Genomic DNA, 26,015 nt, shown 5'->3' on the forward strand with positions numbered 1-26,015 from the left:
TATCCGGTCCACGGCCCACCCTGGCATTTTAGTCAGGTTTAAATTTATTTTTATAAACTACAGTCACCACTTCACCCTATGGTTCTCCTTTTTCTCCTAACCGTCGGTCGAATGACTGGGGGGGCGGAGCCTGAGGGGAGCTATATGGACAGCTTTGCTGTGTGCTCTCTTTGCCACTTCCTGTAGGGATTGAGAATATCCCACAAGTAAGGATGAAGCTGTGGACCGGATACACCGTAGGAGAAAGAAATTTATCAGGTAAACCTAAATTCTGTTTTCTTTCACTCCTCACATTCAGTCCTTGGCTAAAGCCTGCCGCTTCCACCTCAAAAACCATCTATAAAATTAGACACTTCCTTACACAAGACATAACTAAGATTTTTATTCACTCTCTTATCCTTTCCCGCCTCTATTACTGCAACTCTGTCATCTCTGGTATCCCCACCTGCCGCGTAGCTCCTTTACAATCCATAATGAATGCCTCTGCCAGGCTCATCTTCCTTACACTTCGCTCTTCATCTGCTGCACCTCTCTGGCTTCCTCTTGCCTCTAGGATCAAACACAAAATTCTCACTCTGACATACAACGCCCTCAACTGCACTGCTCCCCCCTATATCTCAGACCTTGTCTCCAGATACTCTCCCTCCCGTCCCCTTCGCTATGCTCATGACCTCCTACTCTCTTCCTCTCTTGTTACCTCATCACACTCCCGTTTACAGGACTTCTCCAGACTGGCTCCCATCTTGTGGAACTTTCTGCCTCGCTCCACAAGACTCCCCCCTAGTTTTGAAAGCTTCAAGCACTCCCTAAAGACTCTACTGTTCAGGGATGCATACAACCTACGCTAACCATTCTTTATACCAGTTTCTCTCCTCCATTGCTATCCCCTGAACCCCCTTAGCATGTATGCCTAAGAGTCCAGCTGTTTGTAGATCACCTTCTTAAGAGCTGACTACAACAGTGCAACTCTTGGCAGGGCCCTCTACCCATTTGATCCCTATAATTGTTTTGTTGTACTCCGCATTTGTTTATAGCGCTGCAAAATTATGCTTACCTGATCATTTTACCTGATAATTTTCTTCTGACGGGGAGAGTCCACAGCTGCATTCATTACTTTTGGGAATTCAGAACCTGGCCACCAGGAGGAGGCAAAGACACCCCAGCCAAAGGCTTAACTACCTCCCCCAGTCATTCTGCCAACGGAACAAGGTACAGTAGGAGAACTATCAGGGTGAAAAAGGTGCCAGAAGAATAAAAAAATGAAGAAACGGCCGCCCAGAGCTGTGGACTCTCCCCGTCAGAAGAAAAGAAAATTATCAGGTAAACATAATTTAAGTTTTTCTTCTTAAAACGGGGAGAGTCCACAGCTCTGGGCGGCCGTTTCTTCATTTTTTTATTCTTCTGGCACCTTTTTCACCCTGATATTTCTCCTACTGGCCCCCAAGGAGACAAGTACAGCAGGCTCCAAGCCCACACATTCCACATACCCCCCTAAAGGGAAGAAGGCCTGAACAAGAGATCTAAAGAACAACAACTAGGGTAAAAAGAACCCCAGCATATCTCCAAGTGCAAACCAAGGTTGCAACAGGACAAAAATGCATAGAGAACGAACTCTAACGACCAAACAGAGAGAAGGGAAGAAAACACCCCCACCCCTATCTGAATGGAAGACCAAGGGACCATGTAACGTCCCAACCCTGGAGACCTAGAGGAACAAGGCAGATACCTTCCCTTACACAGAGTGCAATCCACACTCCTAAAAGAGAGACCGAGGGATAAAAAACACCCCTAGAACTACCTAAAAATAGTACCATAAAATCTTATCATGCTCCAGATGAAGCCACAGGCTTCTCTCTGCAGCAGAAGTCTAGCAGACACCAGCCGCTAAAAATAGCCAACCAAGCTAGGAACTGCACTGGGCCTCCCTCAGAGGGAACATTACGAAGAAGTGCAGAAACCAACTCCCTTCCAAGCAAAAACAGGAAAGTAGGAGAGCATCCTAAACCAGCAGAGAAAGGCTCCTTGCTGAGGAAGGAAACACCACGAAAACCTCCTACCTAAGGAGAGATCAGGGTAAGATACAAGGTCAAGACTCCACGAGCAGTCAGACCTCTGATCCCCTCTTCGAGGCGACAGACCCAGCACCAAAGCGACTGGCAATGTCCGAAGGCAGGGAAATAAACAATTCCCCAGGCCACCCAGATCCTCAGTAAGGAAACAAGGGGGGAACTAAACGGTACCAACGGGTAGAGCAAATCCCGACCATTTACTAATAAGACGGGCAAGCTAACCAACTAAGCTATGACAGAAAATAGGACAAGCTCGTGTTCCAGAACCCAGACCCAGTTCATTTCCCTACAAGAAGGGACACTCCCAGGCAAAATACAGACTACACTGAAACAACAGTGATGGTACGATACCAGGATCCAACCCTTCATGGCATCCTGCACGCAAGGCAGGGGGAACCCCACTGAACAGAGGAAGACCTCCGGGGCACTAGTTGGATCTTGTGGTACGCCCCAATCTCACTAAGGGGGGGGGAACATAAAACCGCTCTGAGATCAAACGGGATCGGGGGCTCAGAGAAGAGTGGCGGTAGGCCAAAATATAACCGCTCACAGGCATGAGAGTGCAGCAGCAGACAGACGTGAAAGTCGATACCGACTGTAGAGAAGTAGAAGACAAACAGCCATTGAGCACACATTTTAAGGTGCAAATAGCTGCAACATATTTCAACCGCAATCTCCTGCTTGCTAGGCAGCTAAACTAACCATCAGGCTATTTCTAAGACTCCGATAAGAGAAAGACAAAACCACCCGAAGGAGTAAGCGGATGTCTCAGAATCAGTAGGACTGAATCGCCCAGGACCCTCTAAGAGATCTGGTCAGATATCAAAGACAAGAACATGGCTAGAAAACTGGACACCCGGAAACCAGAGCCGGCTACAAGCTATTAACCCCTGAGGAACCATAGGGATACCTCACACGGGGAACCCTGTACCCTAGAAGATCCAATCACAGCCACATCCAAAGGTCCGGAGCCAAAATACTTCTGGGCATCACAGCAAAGAGCACAAGCAGCCAAAAGGAACCAAAACAGCCCAAAATTCGTAGTAGTAGATATTAAAAAAGGAAATTTTTGCTTACCTGATAAATTGATTTCTTCTACGATACAAGTCCACAGATTCATTCTTACTTGTGGGATATTATCCTCCTGCTAACAGGAAGTGGCTTCCTGTTAGCAGGAGGATAATATCCCACAAGGATGAATCCGTGGACTCGTCGTATCTAGTAGAAGAAAAGGAAATTTATGCTTACCTGATAAATTGATTTCTTCTACGATACGACAAGTCCACGGATTCATCCTTACTTGTGGGATATTATCCTCCTGCTAAAAGGAAGCCACTTCCTGTTAGCAGGAGGATAATATCCCACAAGTAAGGATGAATCCGTGGACTCGTCATATCTAGTAGAAGAAATAGTTGCTTTATTTGGGACACAGTTTAAAAACAGAAAGGATCCTTAGCTCCATGTACATCAGATCAGGGTCACAGCACAACAACCGCAGAAATGTTTCTCGTGGTACTCCACGCTTGATCACTGCTGTTTGATTGCTGTGTCCATTTAAAATTGAGGATTGTGTTGTGTTGCCCCCTGTGGGCTTCCTATACACAGTTGTACTTACTGTGTTGGTCTGTATATCTGCCATCAATTCCAAATCTAAGAACTTAATATTGGTTTTGTGCTGTTCAGCTGTAAACATAAGGTTCATGTCATGGGAATTGATGATCTCAAGGAACCTCCCTGCAGTCTCCTCATCCCCATCCCACACCACCAGCAGGTCATCAATATATCTGCCATAGTAAATAACATGTTGCTTGAGATGATTGCCATCCCTATAGACGTGGCTGGCTTCCCATAAACAGGTTGGCATAGGAGGGGGCAAACTTAGCTCCCATAGCCGTACCACGCCTCTGGTGATAGCAACACCCCTGAAACATAAAAAAATTATGTTTCAAAAGAAATTCTACTGCTGTTAGCAAAAAAACATGTTTTTAATTTTGTAAATAATGTCTCTTTAAATAGAGGTCATGGGCACAGCAATCAAACAGCAGTGATCAGGCGTGGAGTACCATGCGAAACAGGTCTGCGGTTGTTCTGCTGTGACCCTGACCTGATGTACGGGGAGCTAAGGCTCCTTTCTGTTTTTAAACTGTGTCCCAAATAAAGCAACTACAGGTAGTCCTCAGTTTACGCCAGGGTTAGGTTCCAGAAGGAATGGTTGTAAATCGAAACCGTTGTAAATTGAAACCCAGTTTATAATGTAAGTCAATGGGAAGTGAGGGAGATAGGATCCAGGCCCCTCTCAAAATTGTCATAAGTAACACCTAATACGTTATTTTTAAAGCTTTGAAATGAAGACTTTAAATGCTAAACAGCATTATAAACCTAATAAAATAATCACACAACACAGAATATATAATTAAACTAAGTTAAATTAACAAAAACATTTGCTAAACAGCATTATAAACCTAATAAAATAATTACACAACACAGACTTCACTTGCATTTTTCTGCAAACAGTTCTTTCTATGCATTCCAATCTGGACTGATTTATAGACCGGAAGATCTTGTTCCTTTGAAATCTGCTCAATAGCTCAGGTCTGGTTAAACTGATTAATTTTAGCTTGCTTGGCTTTGCTGTAACACAAGCAGACAGCTCCACCTACTGGCTATTTTAATAAATGCACTGCTTCTCAATTCTTTTCAATAGCAGTCACATGACTGGAAAAAAAGTTTGTTATTCTGAAACGGTGTAAAATGAACCGTTGTAAAACGAGGGCCACCTGTATTTTTTATATCTATGACGACTTTTGGGCTGTTTTGGTTCCTTTTGGCTGCTTGAGCTCTTTGCTGTGATGCCCGGAAGTATTTTGGCTCCTATCCAGTATTGTTTGCGCCTTTAACGGAGGAGTGCTCTCTGGGGTCCAGACGAGGAAGCTTGGATTACACGACTAGTGCCAACGCTGAAGAAACGCTGCTCTAACACAAGGACCCCCAGGATTGGTAAGCGCCACTTTTCTTTTCTGCTTGTGCACATCCAAAGGTGCAATCCACACTCCTAAAAGAGAGACCGAGGGATAAAAAACACCCCTAGAACTACCTAAAAATAGTACCATAAAATCTTATCATGCTCCAGATGAAGCCACAGGCTTCTCTCTGCAGCAGAAGTCTAGCAGACACCAGCCGCTAAAAATAGCCAACCAAGCTAGGAACTGCACTGGGCCTCCCTCAGAGGGAACATTACGAAGAAGTGCAGAAACCAACTCCCTTCCAAGCAAAAACAGGAAAGTAGGAGAGCATCCTAAACCAGCAGAGAAAGGCTCCTTGCTGAGGAAGGAAACACCACGAAAACCTCCTACCTAAGGAGAGATCAGGGTAAGATACAAGGTCAAGACTCCACGAGCAGTCAGACCTCTGATCCCCTCTTCGAGGCGACAGACCCAGCACCAAAGCGACTGGCAATGTCCGAAGGCAGGGAAATAAACAATTCCCCAGGCCACCCAGATCCTCAGTAAGGAAACAAGGGGGGAACTAAACGGTACCAACGGGTAGAGCAAATCCCGACCATTTACTAATAAGACGGGCAAGCTAACCAACTAAGCTATGACAGAAAATAGGACAAGCTCGTGTTCCAGAACCCAGACCCAGTTCATTTCCCTACAAGAAGGGACACTCCCAGGCAAAATACAGACTACACTGAAACAACAGTGATGGTACGATACCAGGATCCAACCCTTCATGGCATCCTGCACGCAAGGCAGGGGGAACCCCACTGAACAGAGGAAGACCTCCGGGGCACTAGTTGGATCTTGTGGTACGCCCCAATCTCACTAAGGGGGGGGAACATAAAACCGCTCTGAGATCAAACGGGATCGGGGGCTCAGAGAAGAGTGGCGGTAGGCCAAAATATAACCGCTCACAGGCATGAGAGTGCAGCAGCAGACAGACGTGAAAGTCGATACCGACTGTAGAGAAGTAGAAGACAAACAGCCATTGAGCACACATTTTAAGGTGCAAATAGCTGCAACATATTTCAACCGCAATCTCCTGCTTGCTAGGCAGCTAAACTAACCATCAGGCTATTTCCAAGACTCCGATAAGAGAAAGACAAAACCACCCGAAGGAGTAAGCGGATGTCTCAGAATCAGTAGGACTGAATCGCCCAGGACCCTCTAAGAGATCTGGTCAGATATCAAAGACAAGAACATGGCTAGAAAACTGGACACCCGGAAACCAGAGCCGGCTACAAGCTATTAACCCCTGAGGAACCATAGGGATACCTCACACGGGGAACCCTGTACCCTAGGAGATCCAATCACAGCCACATCCAAAGGTCCGGAGCCAAAATATTTCTGGGCATCACAGCAAAGAGCACAAGCAGCCAAAAGGAACCAAAACAGCCCAAAATTCGTAGTAGTAGATATAAAAAAAGGAAATTTTTGCTTACCTGATAAATTGATTTCTTCTACGATACAAGTCCACAGATTCATTCTTACTTGTGGGATATTATCCTCCTGCTAACAGGAAGTGGCTTCCTGTTAGCAGGAGGATAATATCCCACAAGGATGAATCCGTGGACTCGTCGTATCTAGTAGAAGAAAAGGAAATTTATGCTTACCTGATAAATTGATTTCTTCTACGATACGACAAGTCCACGGATTCATCCTTACTTGTGGGATATTATACTCCTGCTAACAGGAAGTGGCTTCCTTTTAGCAGGAGGATAATATCCCACAAGTAAGGATGAATCCGTGGACTCGTCATATCTAGTAGAAGAAATAGTTGCTTTATTTGGGACACAGTTTAAAAACAGAAAGGATCCTTAGCTCCATGTACATCAGATCAGGGTCACAGCACAACAACCGCAGAAATGTTTCTCGTGGTACTCCACGCTTGATCACTGCTGTTTGATTGCTGTGTCCATTTAAAATTGAGGATTGTGTTGTGTTGCCCCCTGTGGGCTTCCTATACACAGTTGTACTTACTGTGTTGGTCTGTATATCTGCCATCAATTCCAAATCTAAGAACTTAATATTGGTTTTGTGCTGTTCAGCTGTAAACATAAGGTTCATGTCATGGGAATTGATGATCTCAAGGAACCTCCCTGCAGTCTCCTCATCCCCATCCCACACCACCAGCAGGTCATCAATATATCTGCCATAGTAAATAACATGTTGCTTGAGATGATTGCCATCCCTATAGACGTGGCTGGCTTCCCATAAACAGGTTGGCATAGGAGGGGGCAAACTTAGCTCCCATAGCCGTACCACGCCTCTGGTGATAGCAACACCCCTGAAACATAAAAAAATTATGTTTCAAAAGAAATTCTACTGCTGTTAGCAAAAAAACATGTTTTTAATTTTGTAAATAATGTCTCTTTAAATAGAGGTCATGGGCACAGCAATCAAACAGCAGTGATCAGGCGTGGAGTACCATGCGAAACAGGTCTGCGGTTGTTCTGCTGTGACCCTGACCTGATGTACGGGGAGCTAAGGCTCCTTTCTGTTTTTAAACTGTGTCCCAAATAAAGCAACTACAGGTAGTCCTCAGTTTACGCCAGGGTTAGGTTCCAGAAGGAATGGTTGTAAATCGAAACCGTTGTAAATTGAAACCCAGTTTATAATGTAAGTCAATGGGAAGTGAGGGAGATAGGATCCAGGCCCCTCTCAAAATTGTCATAAGTAACACCTAATACGTTATTTTTAAAGCTTTGAAATGAAGACTTTAAATGCTAAACAGCATTATAAACCTAATAAAATAATCACACAACACAGAATATATAATTAAACTAAGTTAAATTAACAAAAACATTTGCTAAACAGCATTATAAACCTAATAAAATAATTACACAACACAGACTTCACTTGCATTTTTCTGCAAACAGTTCTTTCTATGCATTCCAATCTGGACTGATTTATAGACCGGAAGATCTTGTTCCTTTGAAATCTGCTCAATAGCTCAGGTCTGGTTAAACTGATTAATTTTAGCTTGCTTGGCTTTGCTGTAACACAAGCAGACAGCTCCACCTACTGGCTATTTTAATAAATGCACTGCTTCTCAATTCTTTTCAATAGCAGTCACATGACTGGAAAAAAAGTTTGTTATTCTGAAACGGTGTAAAATGAACCGTTGTAAAACGAGGGCCACCTGTATTTTTTATATCTATGACGACTTTTGGGCTGTTTTGGTTCCTTTTGGCTGCTTGAGCTCTTTGCTGTGATGCCCGGAAGTATTTTGGCTCCTATCCAGTATTGTTTGCGCCTTTAACGGAGGAGTGCTCTCTGGGGTCCAGACGAGGAAGCTTGGATTACACGACTAGTGCCAACGCTGAAGAAACGCTGCTCTAACACAAGGACCCCCAGGATTGGTAAGCGCCACTTTTCTTTTCTGCTTGTGCACATCCAAAGGTGCAATCCACACTCCTAAAAGAGAGACCGAGGGATAAAAAACACCCCTAGAACTACCTAAAAATAGTACCATAAAATCTTATCATGCTCCAGATGAAGCCACAGGCTTCTCTCTGCAGCAGAAGTCTAGCAGACACCAGCCGCTAAAAATAGCCAACCAAGCTAGGAACTGCACTGGGCCTCCCTCAGAGGGAACATTACGAAGAAGTGCAGAAACCAACTCCCTTCCAAGCAAAAACAGGAAAGTAGGAGAGCATCCTAAACCAGCAGAGAAAGGCTCCTTGCTGAGGAAGGAAACACCACGAAAACCTCCTACCTAAGGAGAGATCAGGGTAAGATACAAGGTCAAGACTCCACGAGCAGTCAGACCTCTGATCCCCTCTTCGAGGCGACAGACCCAGCACCAAAGCGACTGGCAATGTCCGAAGGCAGGGAAATAAACAATTCCCCAGGCCACCCAGATCCTCAGTAAGGAAACAAGGGGGGAACTAAACGGTACCAACGGGTAGAGCAAATCCCGACCATTTACTAATAAGACGGGCAAGCTAACCAACTAAGCTATGACAGAAAATAGGACAAGCTCGTGTTCCAGAACCCAGACCCAGTTCATTTCCCTACAAGAAGGGACACTCCCAGGCAAAATACAGACTACACTGAAACAACAGTGATGGTACGATACCAGGATCCAACCCTTCATGGCATCCTGCACGCAAGGCAGGGGGAACCCCACTGAACAGAGGAAGACCTCCGGGGCACTAGTTGGATCTTGTGGTACGCCCCAATCTCACTAAGGGGGGGGGAACATAAAACCGCTCTGAGATCAAACGGGATCGGGGGCTCAGAGAAGAGTGGCGGTAGGCCAAAATATAACCGCTCACAGGCATGAGAGTGCAGCAGCAGACAGACGTGAAAGTCGATACCGACTGTAGAGAAGTAGAAGACAAACAGCCATTGAGCACACATTTTAAGGTGCAAATAGCTGCAACATATTTCAACCGCAATCTCCTGCTTGCTAGGCAGCTAAACTAACCATCAGGCTATTTCCAAGACTCCGATAAGAGAAAGACAAAACCACCCGAAGGAGTAAGCGGATGTCTCAGAATCAGTAGGACTGAATCGCCCAGGACCCTCTAAGAGATCTGGTCAGATATCAAAGACAAGAACATGGCTAGAAAACTGGACACCCGGAAACCAGAGCCGGCTACAAGCTATTAACCCCTGAGGAACCATAGGGATACCTCACACAGGGAACCCTGTACCCTAGGAGATCCAATCACAGCCACATCCAAAGGTCCGGAGCCAAAATACTTCTGGGCATCACAGCAAAGAGCACAAGCAGCCAAAACAGCCCAAAATTCGTAGTAGTAGATATAAAAAAAGGAAATTTTTGCTTACCTGATAAATTGATTTCTTCTACGATACAAGTCCACAGATTCATTCTTACTTGTGGGATATTATCCTCCTGCTAACAGGAAGTGGCTTCCTGTTAGCAGGAGGATAATATCCCACAAGGATGAATCCGTGGACTCGTCGTATCTAGTAGAAGAAAAGGAAATTTATGCTTACCTGATAAATTGATTTCTTCTACGATACGACAAGTCCACGGATTCATCCTTACTTGTGGGATATTATCCTCCTGCTAACAGGAAGTGGCTTCCTTTTAGCAGGAGGATAATATCCCACAAGTAAGGATGAATCCGTGGACTCGTCATATCTAGTAGAAGAAATAGTTGCTTTATTTGGGACACAGTTTAAAAACAGAAAGGATCCTTAGCTCCATGTACATCAGATCAGGGTCACAGCACAACAACCGCAGAAATGTTTCTCGTGGTACTCCACGCTTGATCACTGCTGTTTGATTGCTGTGTCCATTTAAAATTGAGGATTGTGTTGTGTTGCCCCCTGTGGGCTTCCTATACACAGTTGTACTTACTGTGTTGGTCTGTATATCTGCCATCAATTCCAAATCTAAGAACTTAATATTGGTTTTGTGCTGTTCAGCTGTAAACATAAGGTTCATGTCATGGGAATTGATGATCTCAAGGAACCTCCCTGCAGTCTCCTCATCCCCATCCCACACCACCAGCAGGTCATCAATATATCTGCCATAGTAAATAACATGTTGCTTGAGATGATTGCCATCCCTATAGACGTGGCTGGCTTCCCATAAACAGGTTGGCATAGGAGGGGGCAAACTTAGCTCCCATAGCCGTACCACGCCTCTGGTGATAGCAACACCCCTGAAACATAAAAAAATTATGTTTCAAAAGAAATTCTACTGCTGTTAGCAAAAAAACATGTTTTTAATTTTGTAAATAATGTCTCTTTAAATAGAGGTCATGGGCACAGCAATCAAACAGCAGTGATCAGGCGTGGAGTACCATGCGAAACAGGTCTGCGGTTGTTCTGCTGTGACCCTGACCTGATGTACGGGGAGCTAAGGCTCCTTTCTGTTTTTAAACTGTGTCCCAAATAAAGCAACTACAGGTAGTCCTCAGTTTACGCCAGGGTTAGGTTCCAGAAGGAATGGTTGTAAATCGAAACCGTTGTAAATTGAAACCCAGTTTATAATGTAAGTCAATGGGAAGTGAGGGAGATAGGATCCAGGCCCCTCTCAAAATTGTCATAAGTAACACCTAATACGTTATTTTTAAAGCTTTGAAATGAAGACTTTAAATGCTAAACAGCATTATAAACCTAATAAAATAATCACACAACACAGAATATATAATTAAACTAAGTTAAATTAACAAAAACATTTGCTAAACAGCATTATAAACCTAATAAAATAATTACACAACACAGACTTCACTTGCATTTTTCTGCAAACAGTTCTTTCTATGCATTCCAATCTGGACTGATTTATAGACCGGAAGATCTTGTTCCTTTGAAATCTGCTCAATAGCTCAGGTCTGGTTAAACTGATTAATTTTAGCTTGCTTGGCTTTGCTGTAACACAAGCAGACAGCTCCACCTACTGGCTATTTTAATAAATGCACTGCTTCTCAATTCTTTTCAATAGCAGTCACATGACTGGAAAAAAAGTTTGTTATTCTGAAACGGTGTAAAATGAACCGTTGTAAAACGAGGGCCACCTGTATTTTTTATATCTATGACGACTTTTGGGCTGTTTTGGTTCCTTTTGGCTGCTTGAGCTCTTTGCTGTGATGCCCGGAAGTATTTTGGCTCCTATCCAGTATTGTTTGCGCCTTTAACGGAGGAGTGCTCTCTGGGGTCCAGACGAGGAAGCTTGGATTACACGACTAGTGCCAACGCTGAAGAAACGCTGCTCTAACACAAGGACCCCCAGGATTGGTAAGCGCCACTTTTCTTTTCTGCTTGTGCACATCCAAAGGTGCAATCCACACTCCTAAAAGAGAGACCGAGGGATAAAAAACACCCCTAGAACTACCTAAAAATAGTACCATAAAATCTTATCATGCTCCAGATGAAGCCACAGGCTTCTCTCTGCAGCAGAAGTCTAGCAGACACCAGCCGCTAAAAATAGCCAACCAAGCTAGGAACTGCACTGGGCCTCCCTCAGAGGGAACATTACGAAGAAGTGCAGAAACCAACTCCCTTCCAAGCAAAAACAGGAAAGTAGGAGAGCATCCTAAACCAGCAGAGAAAGGCTCCTTGCTGAGGAAGGAAACACCACGAAAACCTCCTACCTAAGGAGAGATCAGGGTAAGATACAAGGTCAAGACTCCACGAGCAGTCAGACCTCTGATCCCCTCTTCGAGGCGACAGACCCAGCACCAAAGCGACTGGCAATGTCCGAAGGCAGGGAAATAAACAATTCCCCAGGCCACCCAGATCCTCAGTAAGGAAACAAGGGGGGAACTAAACGGTACCAACGGGTAGAGCAAATCCCGACCATTTACTAATAAGACGGGCAAGCTAACCAACTAAGCTATGACAGAAAATAGGACAAGCTCGTGTTCCAGAACCCAGACCCAGTTCATTTCCCTACAAGAAGGGACACTCCCAGGCAAAATACAGACTACACTGAAACAACAGTGATGGTACGATACCAGGATCCAACCCTTCATGGCATCCTGCACGCAAGGCAGGGGGAACCCCACTGAACAGAGGAAGACCTCCGGGGCACTAGTTGGATCTTGTGGTACGCCCCAATCTCACTAAGGGGGGGGAACATAAAACCGCTCTGAGATCAAACGGGATCGGGGGCTCAGAGAAGAGTGGCGGTAGGCCAAAATATAACCGCTCACAGGCATGAGAGTGCAGCAGCAGACAGACGTGAAAGTCGATACCGACTGTAGAGAAGTAGAAGACAAACAGCCATTGAGCACACATTTTAAGGTGCAAATAGCTGCAACATATTTCAACCGCAATCTCCTGCTTGCTAGGCAGCTAAACTAACCATCAGGCTATTTCCAAGACTCCGATAAGAGAAAGACAAAACCACCCGAAGGAGTAAGCGGATGTCTCAGAATCAGTAGGACTGAATCGCCCAGGACCCTCTAAGAGATCTGGTCAGATATCAAAGACAAGAACATGGCTAGAAAACTGGACACCCGGAAACCAGAGCCGGCTACAAGCTATTAACCCCTGAGGAACCATAGGGATACCTCACACGGGGAACCCTGTACCCTAGGAGATCCAATCACAGCCACATCCAAAGGTCCGGAGCCAAAATACTTCTGGGCATCACAGCAAAGAGCACAAGCAGCCAAAACAGCCCAAAATTCGTAGTAGTAGATATAAAAAAAGGAAATTTTTGCTTACCTGATAAATTGATTTCTTCTACGATACAAGTCCACAGATTCATTCTTACTTGTGGGATATTATCCTCCTGCTAACAGGAAGTGGCTTCCTGTTAGCAGGAGGATAATATCCCACAAGGATGAATCCGTGGACTCGTCGTATCTAGTAGAAGAAAAGGAAATTTATGCTTACCTGATAAATTGATTTCTTCTACGATACGACAAGTCCACGGATTCATCCTTACTTGTGGGATATTATCCTCCTGCTAACAGGAAGTGGCTTCCTTTTAGCAGGAGGATAATATCCCACAAGTAAGGATGAATCCGTGGACTCGTCATATCTAGTAGAAGAAATAGTTGCTTTATTTGGGACACAGTTTAAAAACAGAAAGGATCCTTAGCTCCATGTACATCAGATCAGGGTCACAGCACAACAACCGCAGAAATGTTTCTCGTGGTACTCCACGCTTGATCACTGCTGTTTGATTGCTGTGTCCATTTAAAATTGAGGATTGTGTTGTGTTGCCCCCTGTGGGCTTCCTATACACAGTTGTACTTACTGTGTTGGTCTGTATATCTGCCATCAATTCCAAATCTAAGAACTTAATATTGGTTTTGTGCTGTTCAGCTGTAAACATAAGGTTCATGTCATGGGAATTGATGATCTCAAGGAACCTCCCTGCAGTCTCCTCATCCCCATCCCACACCACCAGCAGGTCATCAATATATCTGCCATAGTAAATAACATGTTGCTTGAGATGATTGCCATCCCTATAGACGTGGCTGGCTTCCCATAAACAGGTTGGCATAGGAGGGGGCAAACTTAGCTCCCATAGCCGTACCACGCCTCTGGTGATAGCAACACCCCTGAAACATAAAAAAATTATGTTTCAAAAGAAATTCTACTGCTGTTAGCAAAAAAACATGTTTTTAATTTTGTAAATAATGTCTCTTTAAATAGAGGTCATGGGCACAGCAATCAAACAGCAGTGATCAGGCGTGGAGTACCATGCGAAACAGGTCTGCGGTTGTTCTGCTGTGACCCTGACCTGATGTACGGGGAGCTAAGGCTCCTTTCTGTTTTTAAACTGTGTCCCAAATAAAGCAACTACAGGTAGTCCTCAGTTTACGCCAGGGTTAGGTTCCAGAAGGAATGGTTGTAAATCGAAACCGTTGTAAATTGAAACCCAGTTTATAATGTAAGTCAATGGGAAGTGAGGGAGATAGGATCCAGGCCCCTCTCAAAATTGTCATAAGTAACACCTAATACGTTATTTTTAAAGCTTTGAAATGAAGACTTTAAATGCTAAACAGCATTATAAACATAATAAAATAATCACACAACACAGAATATATAATTAAACTAAGTTAAATTAACAAAAACATTTGCTAAACAGCATTATAAACCTAATAAAATAATTACACAACACAGACTTCACTTGCATTTTTCTGCAAACAGTTCTTTCTATGCATTCCAATCTGGACTGATTTATAGACCGGAAGATCTTGTTCCTTTGAAATCTGCTCAATAGCTCAGGTCTGGTTAAACTGATTAATTTTAGCTTGCTTGGCTTTGCTGTAACACAAGCAGACAGCTCCACCTACTGGCTATTTTAATAAATGCACTGCTTCTCAATTCTTTTCAATAGCAGTCACATGACTGGAAAAAAAGTTTGTTATTCTGAAACGGTGTAAAATGAACCGTTGTAAAACGAGGGCCACCTGTATTTTTTATATCTATGACGACTTTTGGGCTGTTTTGGTTCCTTTTGGCTGCTTGAGCTCTTTGCTGTGATGCCCGGAAGTATTTTGGCTCCTATCCAGTATTGTTTGCGCCTTTAACGGAGGAGTGCTCTCTGGGGTCCAGACGAGGAAGCTTGGATTACACGACTAGTGCCAACGCTGAAGAAACGCTGCTCTAACACAAGGACCCCCAGGATTGGTAAGCGCCACTTTTCTTTTCTGCTTGTGCACATCCAAAGGTGCAATCCACACTCCTAAAAGAGAGACCGAGGGATAAAAAACACCCCTAGAACTACCTAAAAATAGTACCATAAAATCTTATCATGCTCCAGATGAAGCCACAGGCTTCTCTCTGCAGCAGAAGTCTAGCAGACACCAGCCGCTAAAAATAGCCAACCAAGCTAGGAACTGCACTGGGCCTCCCTCAGAGGGAACATTACGAAGAAGTGCAGAAACCAACTCCCTTCCAAGCAAAAACAGGAAAGTAGGAGAGCATCCTAAACCAGCAGAGAAAGGCTCCTTGCTGAGGAAGGAAACACCACGAAAACCTCCTACCTAAGGAGAGATCAGGGTAAGATACAAGGTCAAGACTCCACGAGCAGTCAGACCTCTGATCCCCTCTTCGAGGCGACAGACCCAGCACCAAAGCGACTGGCAATGTCCGAAGGCAGGGAAATAAACAATTCCCCAGGCCACCCAGATCCTCAGTAAGGAAACAAGGGGGGAACTAAACGGTACCAACGGGTAGAGCAAATCCCGACCATTTACTAATAAGACGGGCAAGCTAACCAACTAAGCTATGACAGAAAATAGGACAAGCTCGTGTTCCAGAACCCAGACCCAGTTCATTTCCCTACAAGAAGGGACACTCCCAGGCAAAATACAGACTACACTGAAACAACAGTGATGGTACGATACCAGGATCCAACCCTTCATGGCATCCTGCACGCAAGGCAGGGGGAACCCCACTGAACAGAGGAAGACCTCCGGGGCACTAGTTGGATCTTGTGGTACGCCCCAATCTCACTAAGGGGGGGGAACATAAAACCGCTCTGAGATCAAACGGGATCGGGGGCTCAGAGAAGAGTGGCGGTAGGCCAAAATATAACCGCTCACAGGCATGAGAGTGCAGCAGCAGACAGACGTGAAAGTCGATACCGACTGTAGAGAAGTAGAAGACAAACAGCCATTGAGCACACATTTTAAGGTGCAAATAGCTGCAACATATTTCAACCGCAATCTCCTGCTTGCTAGGCAGCTAAACTAACCATCAGGCTATTTCCAAGACTCCGATAAGAGAAAGACAAAACCACCCGAAGGAGTAAGCGGATGTCTCAGAATCAGTAGGACTGAATCGCCCAGGACCCTCTAAGAGATCTGGTCAGATATCAAAGACAAGAACATGGCTAGAAAACTGGACACCCGGAAACCAGAGCCGGCTACAAGCTATTAACCCCTGAGGAACCATAGGGATACCTCACACGGGGAACCCTGTACCCTAGGAGATCCAATCACAGCCACATCCAAAGGTCCGGAGCCAAAATATTTCTGGGCATCACAGCAAAGAGCACAAGCAGCCAAAAGGAACCAAAACAGCCCAAAATTCGTAGTAGTAGATATAAAAAAAGGAAATTTTTGCTTACCTGATAAATTGATTTCTTCTACGATACAAGTCCACAGATTCATTCTTACTTGTGGGATATTATCCTCCTGCTAACAGGAAGTGGCTTCCTGTTAGCAGGAGGATAATATCCCACAAGGATGAATCCGTGGACTCGTCGTATCTAGTAGAAGAAAAGGAAATTTATGCTTACCTGATAAATTGATTTCTTCTACGATACGACAAGTCCACGGATTCATCCTTACTTGTGGGATATTATACTCCTGCTAACAGGAAGTGGCTTCCTTTTAGCAGGAGGATAATATCCCACAAGTAAGGATGAATCCGTGGACTCGTCATATCTAGTAGAAGAAATAGTTGCTTTATTTGGGACACAGTTTAAAAACAGAAAGGATCCTTAGCTCCATGTACATCAGATCAGGGTCACAGCACAACAACCGCAGAAATGTTTCTCGTGGTACTCCACGCTTGATCACTGCTGTTTGATTGCTGTGTCCATTTAAAATTGAGGATTGTGTTGTGTTGCCCCCTGTGGGCTTCCTATACACAGTTGTACTTACTGTGTTGGTCTGTATATCTGCCATCAATTCCAAATCTAAGAACTTAATATTGGTTTTGTGCTGTTCAGCTGTAAACATAAGGTTCATGTCATGGGAATTGATGATCTCAAGGAACCTCCCTGCAGTCTCCTCATCCCCATCCCACACCACCAGCAGGTCATCAATATATCTGCCATAGTAAATAACATGTTGCTTGAGATGATTGCCATCCCTATAGACGTGGCTGGCTTCCCATAAACAGGTTGGCATAGGAGGGGGCAAACTTAGCTCCCATAGCCGTACCACGCCTCTGGTGATAGCAACACCCCTGAAACATAAAAAAATTATGTTTCAAAAGAAATTCTACTGCTGTTAGCAAAAAAACATGTTTTTAATTTTGTAAATAATGTCTCTTTAAATAGAGGTCATGGGCACAGCAATCAAACAGCAGTGATCAGGCGTGGAGTACCATGCGAAACAGGTCTGCGGTTGTTCTGCTGTGACCCTGACCTGATGTACGGGGAGCTAAGGCTCCTTTCTGTTTTTAAACTGTGTCCCAAATAAAGCAACTACAGGTAGTCCTCAGTTTACGCCAGGGTTAGGTTCCAGAAGGAATGGTTGTAAATCGAAACCGTTGTAAATTGAAACCCAGTTTATAATGTAAGTCAATGGGAAGTGAGGGAGATAGGATCCAGGCCCCTCTCAAAATTGTCATAAGTAACACCTAATACGTTATTTTTAAAGCTTTGAAATGAAGACTTTAAATGCTAAACAGCATTATAAACCTAATAAAATAATCACACAACACAGAATATATAATTAAACTAAGTTAAATTAACAAAAACATTTGCTAAACAGCATTATAAACCTAATAAAATAATTACACAACACAGACTTCACTTGCATTTTTCTGCAAACAGTTCTTTCTATGCATTCCAATCTGGACTGATTTATAGACCGGAAGATCTTGTTCCTTTGAAATCTGCTCAATAGCTCAGGTCTGGTTAAACTGATTAATTTTAGCTTGCTTGGCTTTGCTGTAACACAAGCAGACAGCTCCACCTACTGGCTATTTTAATAAATGCACTGCTTCTCAATTCTTTTCAATAGCAGTCACATGACTGGAAAAAAAGTTTGTTATTCTGAAACGGTGTAAAATGAACCGTTGTAAAACGAGGGCCACCTGTATTTTTTATATCTATGACGACTTTTGGGCTGTTTTGGTTCCTTTTGGCTGCTTGAGCTCTTTGCTGTGATGCCCGGAAGTATTTTGGCTCCTATCCAGTATTGTTTGCGCCTTTAACGGAGGAGTGCTCTCTGGGGTCCAGACGAGGAAGCTTGGATTACACGACTAGTGCCAACGCTGAAGAAACGCTGCTCTAACACAAGGACCCCCAGGATTGGTAAGCGCCACTTTTCTTTTCTGCTTGTGCACATCCAAAGGTGCAATCCACACTCCTAAAAGAGAGACCGAGGGATAAAAAACACCCCTAGAACTACCTAAAAATAGTACCATAAAATCTTATCATGCTCCAGATGAAGCCACAGGCTTCTCTCTGCAGCAGAAGTCTAGCAGACACCAGCCGCTAAAAATAGCCAACCAAGCTAGGAACTGCACTGGGCCTCCCTCAGAGGGAACATTACGAAGAAGTGCAGAAACCAACTCCCTTCCAAGCAAAAACAGGAAAGTAGGAGAGCATCCTAAACCAGCAGAGAAAGGCTCCTTGCTGAGGAAGGAAACACCACGAAAACCTCCTACCTAAGGAGAGATCAGGGTAAGATACAAGGTCAAGACTCCACGAGCAGTCAGACCTCTGATCCCCTCTTCGAGGCGACAGACCCAGCACCAAAGCGACTGGCAATGTCCGAAGGCAGGGAAATAAACAATTCCCCAGGCCACCCAGATCCTCAGTAAGGAAACAAGGGGGGAACTAAACGGTACCAACGGGTAGAGCAAATCCCGACCATTTACTAATAAGACGGGCAAGCTAACCAACTAAGCTATGACAGAAAATAGGACAAGCTCGTGTTCCAGAACCCAGACCCAGTTCATTTCCCTACAAGAAGGGACACTCCCAGGCAAAATACAGACTACACTGAAACAACAGTGATGGTACGATACCAGGATCCAACCCTTCATGGCATCCTGCACGCAAGGCAGGGGGAACCCCACTGAACAGAGGAAGACCTCCGGGGCACTAGTTGGATCTTGTGGTACGCCCCAATCTCACTAAGGGGGGGGGGAACATAAAACCGCTCTGAGATCAAACGGGATCGGGGGCTCAGAGAAGAGTGGCGGTAGGCCAAAATATAACCGCTCACAGGCATGAGAGTGCAGCAGCAGACAGACGTGAAAGTCGATACCGACTGTAGAGAAGTAGAAGACAAACAGCCATTGAGCACACATTTTAAGGTGCAAATAGCTGCAACATATTTCAACCGCAATCTCCTGCTTGCTAGGCAGCTAAACTAACCATCAGGCTATTTCCAAGACTCCGATAAGAGAAAGACAAAACCACCCGAAGGAGTAAGCGGATGTCTCAGAATCAGTAGGACTGAATCGCCCAGGACCCTCTAAGAGATCTGGTCAGATATCAAAGACAAGAACATGGCTAGAAAACTGGACACCCGGAAACCAGAGCCGGCTACAAGCTATTAACCCCTGAGGAACCATAGGGATACCTCACACAGGGAACCCTGTACCCTAGGAGATCCAATCACAGCCACATCCAAAGGTCCGGAGCCAAAATACTTCTGGGCATCACAGCAAAGAGCACAAGCAGCCAAAACAGCCCAAAATTCGTAGTAGTAGATATAAAAAAAGGAAATTTTTGCTTACCTGATAAATTGATTTCTTCTACGATACAAGTCCACAGATTCATTCTTACTTGTGGGATATTATCCTCCTGCTAACAGGAAGTGGCTTCCTGTTAGCAGGAGGATAATATCCCACAAGGATGAATCCGTGGACTCGTCGTATCTAGTAGAAGAAAAGGAAATTTATGCTTACCTGATAAATTGATTTCTTCTACGATACGACAAGTCCACGGATTCATCCTTACTTGTGGGATATTATCCTCCTGCTAACAGGAAGTGGCTTCCTTTTAGCAGGAGGATAATATCCCACAAGTAAGGATGAATCCGTGGACTCGTCATATCTAGTAGAAGAAATAGTTGCTTTATTTGGGACACAGTTTAAAAACAGAAAGGATCCTTAGCTCCATGTACATCAGATCAGGGTCACAGCACAACAACCGCAGAAATGTTTCTCGTGGTACTCCACGCTTGATCACTGCTGTTTGATTGCTGTGTCCATTTAAAATTGAGGATTGTGTTGTGTTGCCCCCTGTGGGCTTCCTATACACAGTTGTACTTACTGTGTTGGTCTGTATATCTGCCATCAATTCCAAATCTAAGAACTTAATATTGGTTTTGTGCTGTTCAGCTGTAAACATAAGGTTCATGTCATGGGAATTGATGATCTCAAGGAACCTCCCTGCAGTCTCCTCATCCCCATCCCACACCACCAGCAGGTCATCAATATATCTGCCATAGTAAATAACATGTTGCTTGAGATGATTGCCATCCCTATAGACGTGGCTGGCTTCCCATAAACAGGTTGGCATAGGAGGGGGCAAACTTAGCTCCCATAGCCGTACCACGCCTCTGGTGATAGCAACACCCCTGAAACATAAAAAAATTATGTTTCAAAAGAAATTCTACTGCTGTTAGCAAAAAAACATGTTTTTAATTTTGTAAATAATGTCTCTTTAAATAGAGGTCATGGGCACAGCAATCAAACAGCAGTGATCAGGCGTGGAGTACCATGCGAAACAGGTCTGCGGTTGTTCTGCTGTGACCCTGACCTGATGTACGGGGAGCTAAGGCTCCTTTCTGTTTTTAAACTGTGTCCCAAATAAAGCAACTACAGGTAGTCCTCAGTTTACGCCAGGGTTAGGTTCCAGAAGGAATGGTTGTAAATCGAAACCGTTGTAAATTGAAACCCAGTTTATAATGTAAGTCAATGGGAAGTGAGGGAGATAGGATCCAGGCCCCTCTCAAAATTGTCATAAGTAACACCTAATACGTTATTTTTAAAGCTTTGAAATGAAGACTTTAAATGCTAAACAGCATTATAAACCTAATAAAATAATCACACAACACAGAATATATAATTAAACTAAGTTAAATTAACAAAAACATTTGCTAAACAGCATTATAAACCTAATAAAATAATTACACAACACAGACTTCACTTGCATTTTTCTGCAAACAGTTCTTTCTATGCATTCCAATCTGGACTGATTTATAGACAGGAAGATCTTGTTCCTTTGAAATCTGCTCAATAGCTCAGGTCTGGTTAAACTGATTAATTTTAGCTTGCTTGGCTTTGCTGTAACACAAGCAGACAGCTACACCTACTAGCTATTTTAATAAATGCACTGCTTCTCAATTCTTTTCAATAGCAGTCACATGACTGGAAAAAAAGTTTGTTATTCTGAAACGGTGTAAAATGAACCGTTGTAAAACGAGGGCCACCTGTATTTTTTATATCTATGACGACTTTTGGGCTGTTTTGGTTCCTTTTGGCTGCTTGAGCTCTTTGCTGTGATGCCCGGAAGTATTTTGGCTCCTATCCAGTATTGTTTGCGCCTTTAACGGAGGAGTGCTCTCTGGGGTCCAGACGAGGAAGCTTGGATTACACGACTAGTGCCAACGCTGAAGAAACGCTGCTCTAACACACGGACCCCCAGGATTGGTAAGCGCCACTTTTCTTTTCTGCTTGTGCACATCCAAAGGTCCTTGGACACTGGACGATCACTAAGCATCCTAGAGCCAGAGAACATAACTCCTAAGGCTCAAGTGGCAACATCCCAAGTCCAAATACTAAGCAGCTGCCAAGAAATAGAGCTCAAAAACTAGATAATCCAGCTTGAGAAGATAATATAGTCTCCAAACAATCCCTTCAGAAGCAACCTCCCGGAAACCCTCACAGTTCAAGGAATGAACGATGAACGAGCATCACAATTCCATGCGAGCGACAGATCAAACCGAGACGTCGTAAGGGCAGCTCCAGAAAAAAAACTGAGCCAAACGCATTCCAGAGCCCCAAAAACATGGGAGCAGACGAGAAACAGTAGAAAGAAGAAGGCCGTAAATGCCCGAACTTCCAGAACAGATGACCCAACAACCAGCCCCAGAAGGGGAAAAAAGGAATCCAAGTCACCTCGACCCCTTAAAGTAGAGGTACCGTCGTCAAGGCCTCACCAAGAGGAATACCATAGAGGAGATTAAAATAAAAATCGCCCAAACCTGGTACCTCAAATGTCTAAAGAGTCAACCAAACCTCCAGTCCAATTGAGAACCCTAGCTCCAAGGCCAAAAGGCCTCCGGAAACCTCAGAGTAAGCTTTAGCAGGATCTGCATCTGGAACCCCGCCAACAATCAGGAATAGGACAATGAGGAGTGAGTACAATCCCTCTGATGGTCCACCCAAAAGAAGAAACGAGAACCAGTCTGACGTCTAGAAACGAAAGGCCTCCTCCACCATCCTAGCCCTGCATGGGGTAGAGCCTCAAAAAAATATTGAAAACTCATGGTTGTTCCTCTCCACGGAAATCTTTAGAAAAAGGCAAAATATTTATTCTATCTGAAGGGAAACCAGAGTATAACAAACTCCTCATCCGAGTGAGCAACTCACCACCCAACCAGGTCAGCCAGTTACACCGGCACCATGTGGATAATTTAGACCTTAAGGAACAGAAACCAGTACCAGCCTGCTACATAGGGCACTCTATAACTGACCCAGGCCACAGAAAAATCGAAACCCCAGTAGGGATCGACAAAAGGATGTATAGATATAACAATGTACTAACACCTTAACATGCAACTTCAGCAGAAGTGCCCAAGCGACCACTAGTATCGAATTCCAGAGCATAAATGTTTCCCAACGGAAAAAATATAACAGACATGAGCTTCTTAAAAGGAAATAAAATACATCCTAACCGGATCAAAGAAAAGAGGGCAGCACCCGCAGGTGAACGCCCAAGAAAAATGGGCACACTAACAGGACCAGCCAATCAGAGGCTCCATTCTTCTGAAGCTCAGAACTGGAATAAGATACCCCAAAATAAAAGTAAATTGCAGAAAAGAAGATTAACTTCATCCCCACATGTCTAACCTAGCTTGCCGTACGGAGCAAAAGACTGAGGATCCCTCAACCCATCAGGACTGGGATCCTCCAGCACTGCCAAAACATGCCGCAGCAGGACACGAAAGGGCACCAGTCTATAACCAAAAGCAAGACTTACCTCCGCCGGGACAACTGACGACCCTGAGGGTTGGGCCCCTGAAGCCTCAGGAGAAATCGCTTCCCCAGAGGGCTGATCTGACCCAGACGATCCCATGCCTGACGAGCCCTGGTTAACAGAACGGACAGTATCTCAGCAACACCTCCCTCCCTGGGAGATGTAAATGCGCCATGCGGAATCGTGCCGTAACCTCTGGAGGAAATAAGCCGCCTTCCAGATGAGGGGTAACGGCATTAGGGACACCTGCTTGCGTAGCCAAAGAAGGTTCTAGGGTACGCGCCTCATGGGATATGGGATCTCTAGGGGCAGATGGCTCGACAGAGTCTAAGTTCCCTGTTTCGAGAGAAAAGAGCACTCTAAAGCGGCATGCAGAACATAACTGATGGGCATGGATTACCCGGGCCATTTCATACTCTTCGTAAGAAGTAGAATCTGAATCAGAGACATCCGTCTCCAAAAAATCAGAATCCTCCATAACTTGGATAGAAATTATGGATAGAAAAATAAAAATGGCACCTTACACCCCCAATGGCTGGGGGACTCGCCATCTCCTATGACCCAGACAACTAGGAAAACAGACTGTCTCCGTCGCCACGCGGTCAGGAATACGGAAATGGAGAACAAAACGTGACCACACCTAGTCACAAGGTATACCGTGGAGGCCAGAAAAAAGAGCGACAAGGGCCGCAAAACCTGACAAAAAATGCTGTTATGTTCCGATATAGCCACAAGCCCAAGCATCACTACACATTAGCAGACAGAATCACATAAACATGATTAAAGTCACCCCTGTTCAATAATCCCCCCTCAGGAGATATTAACCCTAGATTCCATAAAGATAAAGGAGTCCCACTGAGACCCTGACTTCTTCATCACACATCAAAGTAAAATGAAACAATCTTACCGGAATCTATGCCGTGGAACAGGAACATGGCCCTTCAATTGTGACAGATAGTAGCCTTGCTACTGACATGGACTTGAGTGAAGAAAGCAGGCAGCGAAACTCAACAGCTCTTTGGCAATCAGCGTTGACAACATGAGTCGGGATGGTTTTGCAGAAAGACTCTCCCTGCATCTCCAGACTCTAACCTTTATCCATGCTCTCACTGAGAGGCTGACAGGATTACTTAAAACTCCAGTCCCATTTTGAAGAGTACTACCCTACATAAGAGACTAGCTTTACTCTTCCAACACTTCTCTGCCAACCTCCTGTGACGAAAGGCAAAGAATCACTGGGGGATGAGGGAAGTGGGGGAGCTATTTAAGCCTTTGGCTAGGGTGTCTTTGCCTCCTCCTGGTGGCCTGGTTCTGAATTCCCAAAAGTAATGAATGCAGCTGTGGACTCTCCCCGTTTAAGAAGAAAAATAACACTTTCCAAGAAAGTAGTTTAGTTTAATGTCCAAAGAATGCATAGGCTCAAAAGGAGGAGCCTGCAAAGTCTTTTATACCAAATTTAGACTCCAAGGAGGAGAGATCGATTTAATAACAAGTTTGATATGAGTCAAAGCCTGTACAAAACAGTGAACATCATGAAGATTAGCAATCTTTCTGTGAAATAAAACAGAGCAGAGATTTGTCCTTTCAAAGTATTGGCAGACAAACCTTTATCCAAACCATCCTGAAGAAACTGTAGAATCCTGGGAATTCTAAAAGAATGCCAAGAATAATCATGAGTGGAACACCATGAAATATAGGTTTCCTTCCTAAGCTAGGAAGAGTCCATGGCTTCATTCCTTACTGTTGGGAAATACAACACCTGGCCACCAGGAAGAGGCAAAGACACCCCAGCCAAAGGCTTAAATATCCCTCCCACTTCCTTATTACCCCAGTCATTCTTTGCCTTTTGTCAGTTATTCATTCAGTGTCCTCTGGAGCTTGGGTGTAGTTTTCCCAACAGTAAGGAATGAAGCCGTGGACTCTCCCTATCTTACGGCTAGATTTAGAGTTCTGCGGCCAAAGGGGTGCGTTAGCTACGCGTGCTTTTCCCCCCCCCCGCACCTTTTAAATACCGCTGGTATTTAGAGTTCACAGAAGGGCTGTGTTAGGCTCCAAAAAGGGAGCGTACAGGCATATTTACCGCCACTGCAACTCTCAATACCAGCGGTGCTTACGGAGGCGGCCAGCTTCAAAAACGTGCTTGTGCACGATTCCCCCATAGGAAACAATGGGGCCGTTTGAGCTGAAAAAAACCTAACACCTGCAAAAAAGCAGCGTTCAGCTCCTAACGCAGCCCCATTGTTTCCTATGGGGAAACACTTTCTAAGTCTGCACCTAACACCCTAACATGTACCCCGAGTCTAAACACCCCTAACCTTACACTTATTAACCCCTAATCTGCCGCCCCCCGCTATAGCTGACCCCTGCATTATACTATTAACCCCTAATCTGCCGCTCCTTACACCGCCGCAATTTACGTTATCCCTATGAACCCCTAATCTGCTGCCCCTAACCCCCGCCGACCCCTATATTATTTTTATTAACCCCTAATCTGCCCCCCCCCCCCCAACGTCGCCACCTACCTACACTTATTAACCCCTAATCTGCCGACCGGACCTCACCGCTACTCTAATAAATGTATTAACCCCTAAAGCTAAGTCTAACCCT

General features: G+C 44.6%; 1 protein-coding gene and 1 non-coding gene across 4 annotated transcripts in view; both read right to left on the reverse strand.

Annotated features, from left to right (window-relative positions):
- The window catches only part of YARS1 (tyrosyl-tRNA synthetase 1), a 203,561-nt gene that overhangs the window by 22,791 nt on the left and 154,755 nt on the right, over positions 1 to 26,015 (reverse strand). The gene's annotated exons all lie outside the window — the stretch shown is intronic.
- LOC128655101 (U5 spliceosomal RNA) lies at positions 22,655 to 22,770 on the reverse strand. Its single transcript, XR_008401659.1, has one exon. It is a non-coding gene; the product is annotated as a U5 spliceosomal RNA (small nuclear RNA).

The sequence above is a fragment of the Bombina bombina genome, chromosome 3, assembly GCF_027579735.1.
Source record: "Bombina bombina isolate aBomBom1 chromosome 3, aBomBom1.pri, whole genome shotgun sequence".
Lineage (NCBI taxonomy): Eukaryota > Metazoa > Chordata > Amphibia > Anura > Bombinatoridae > Bombina > Bombina bombina.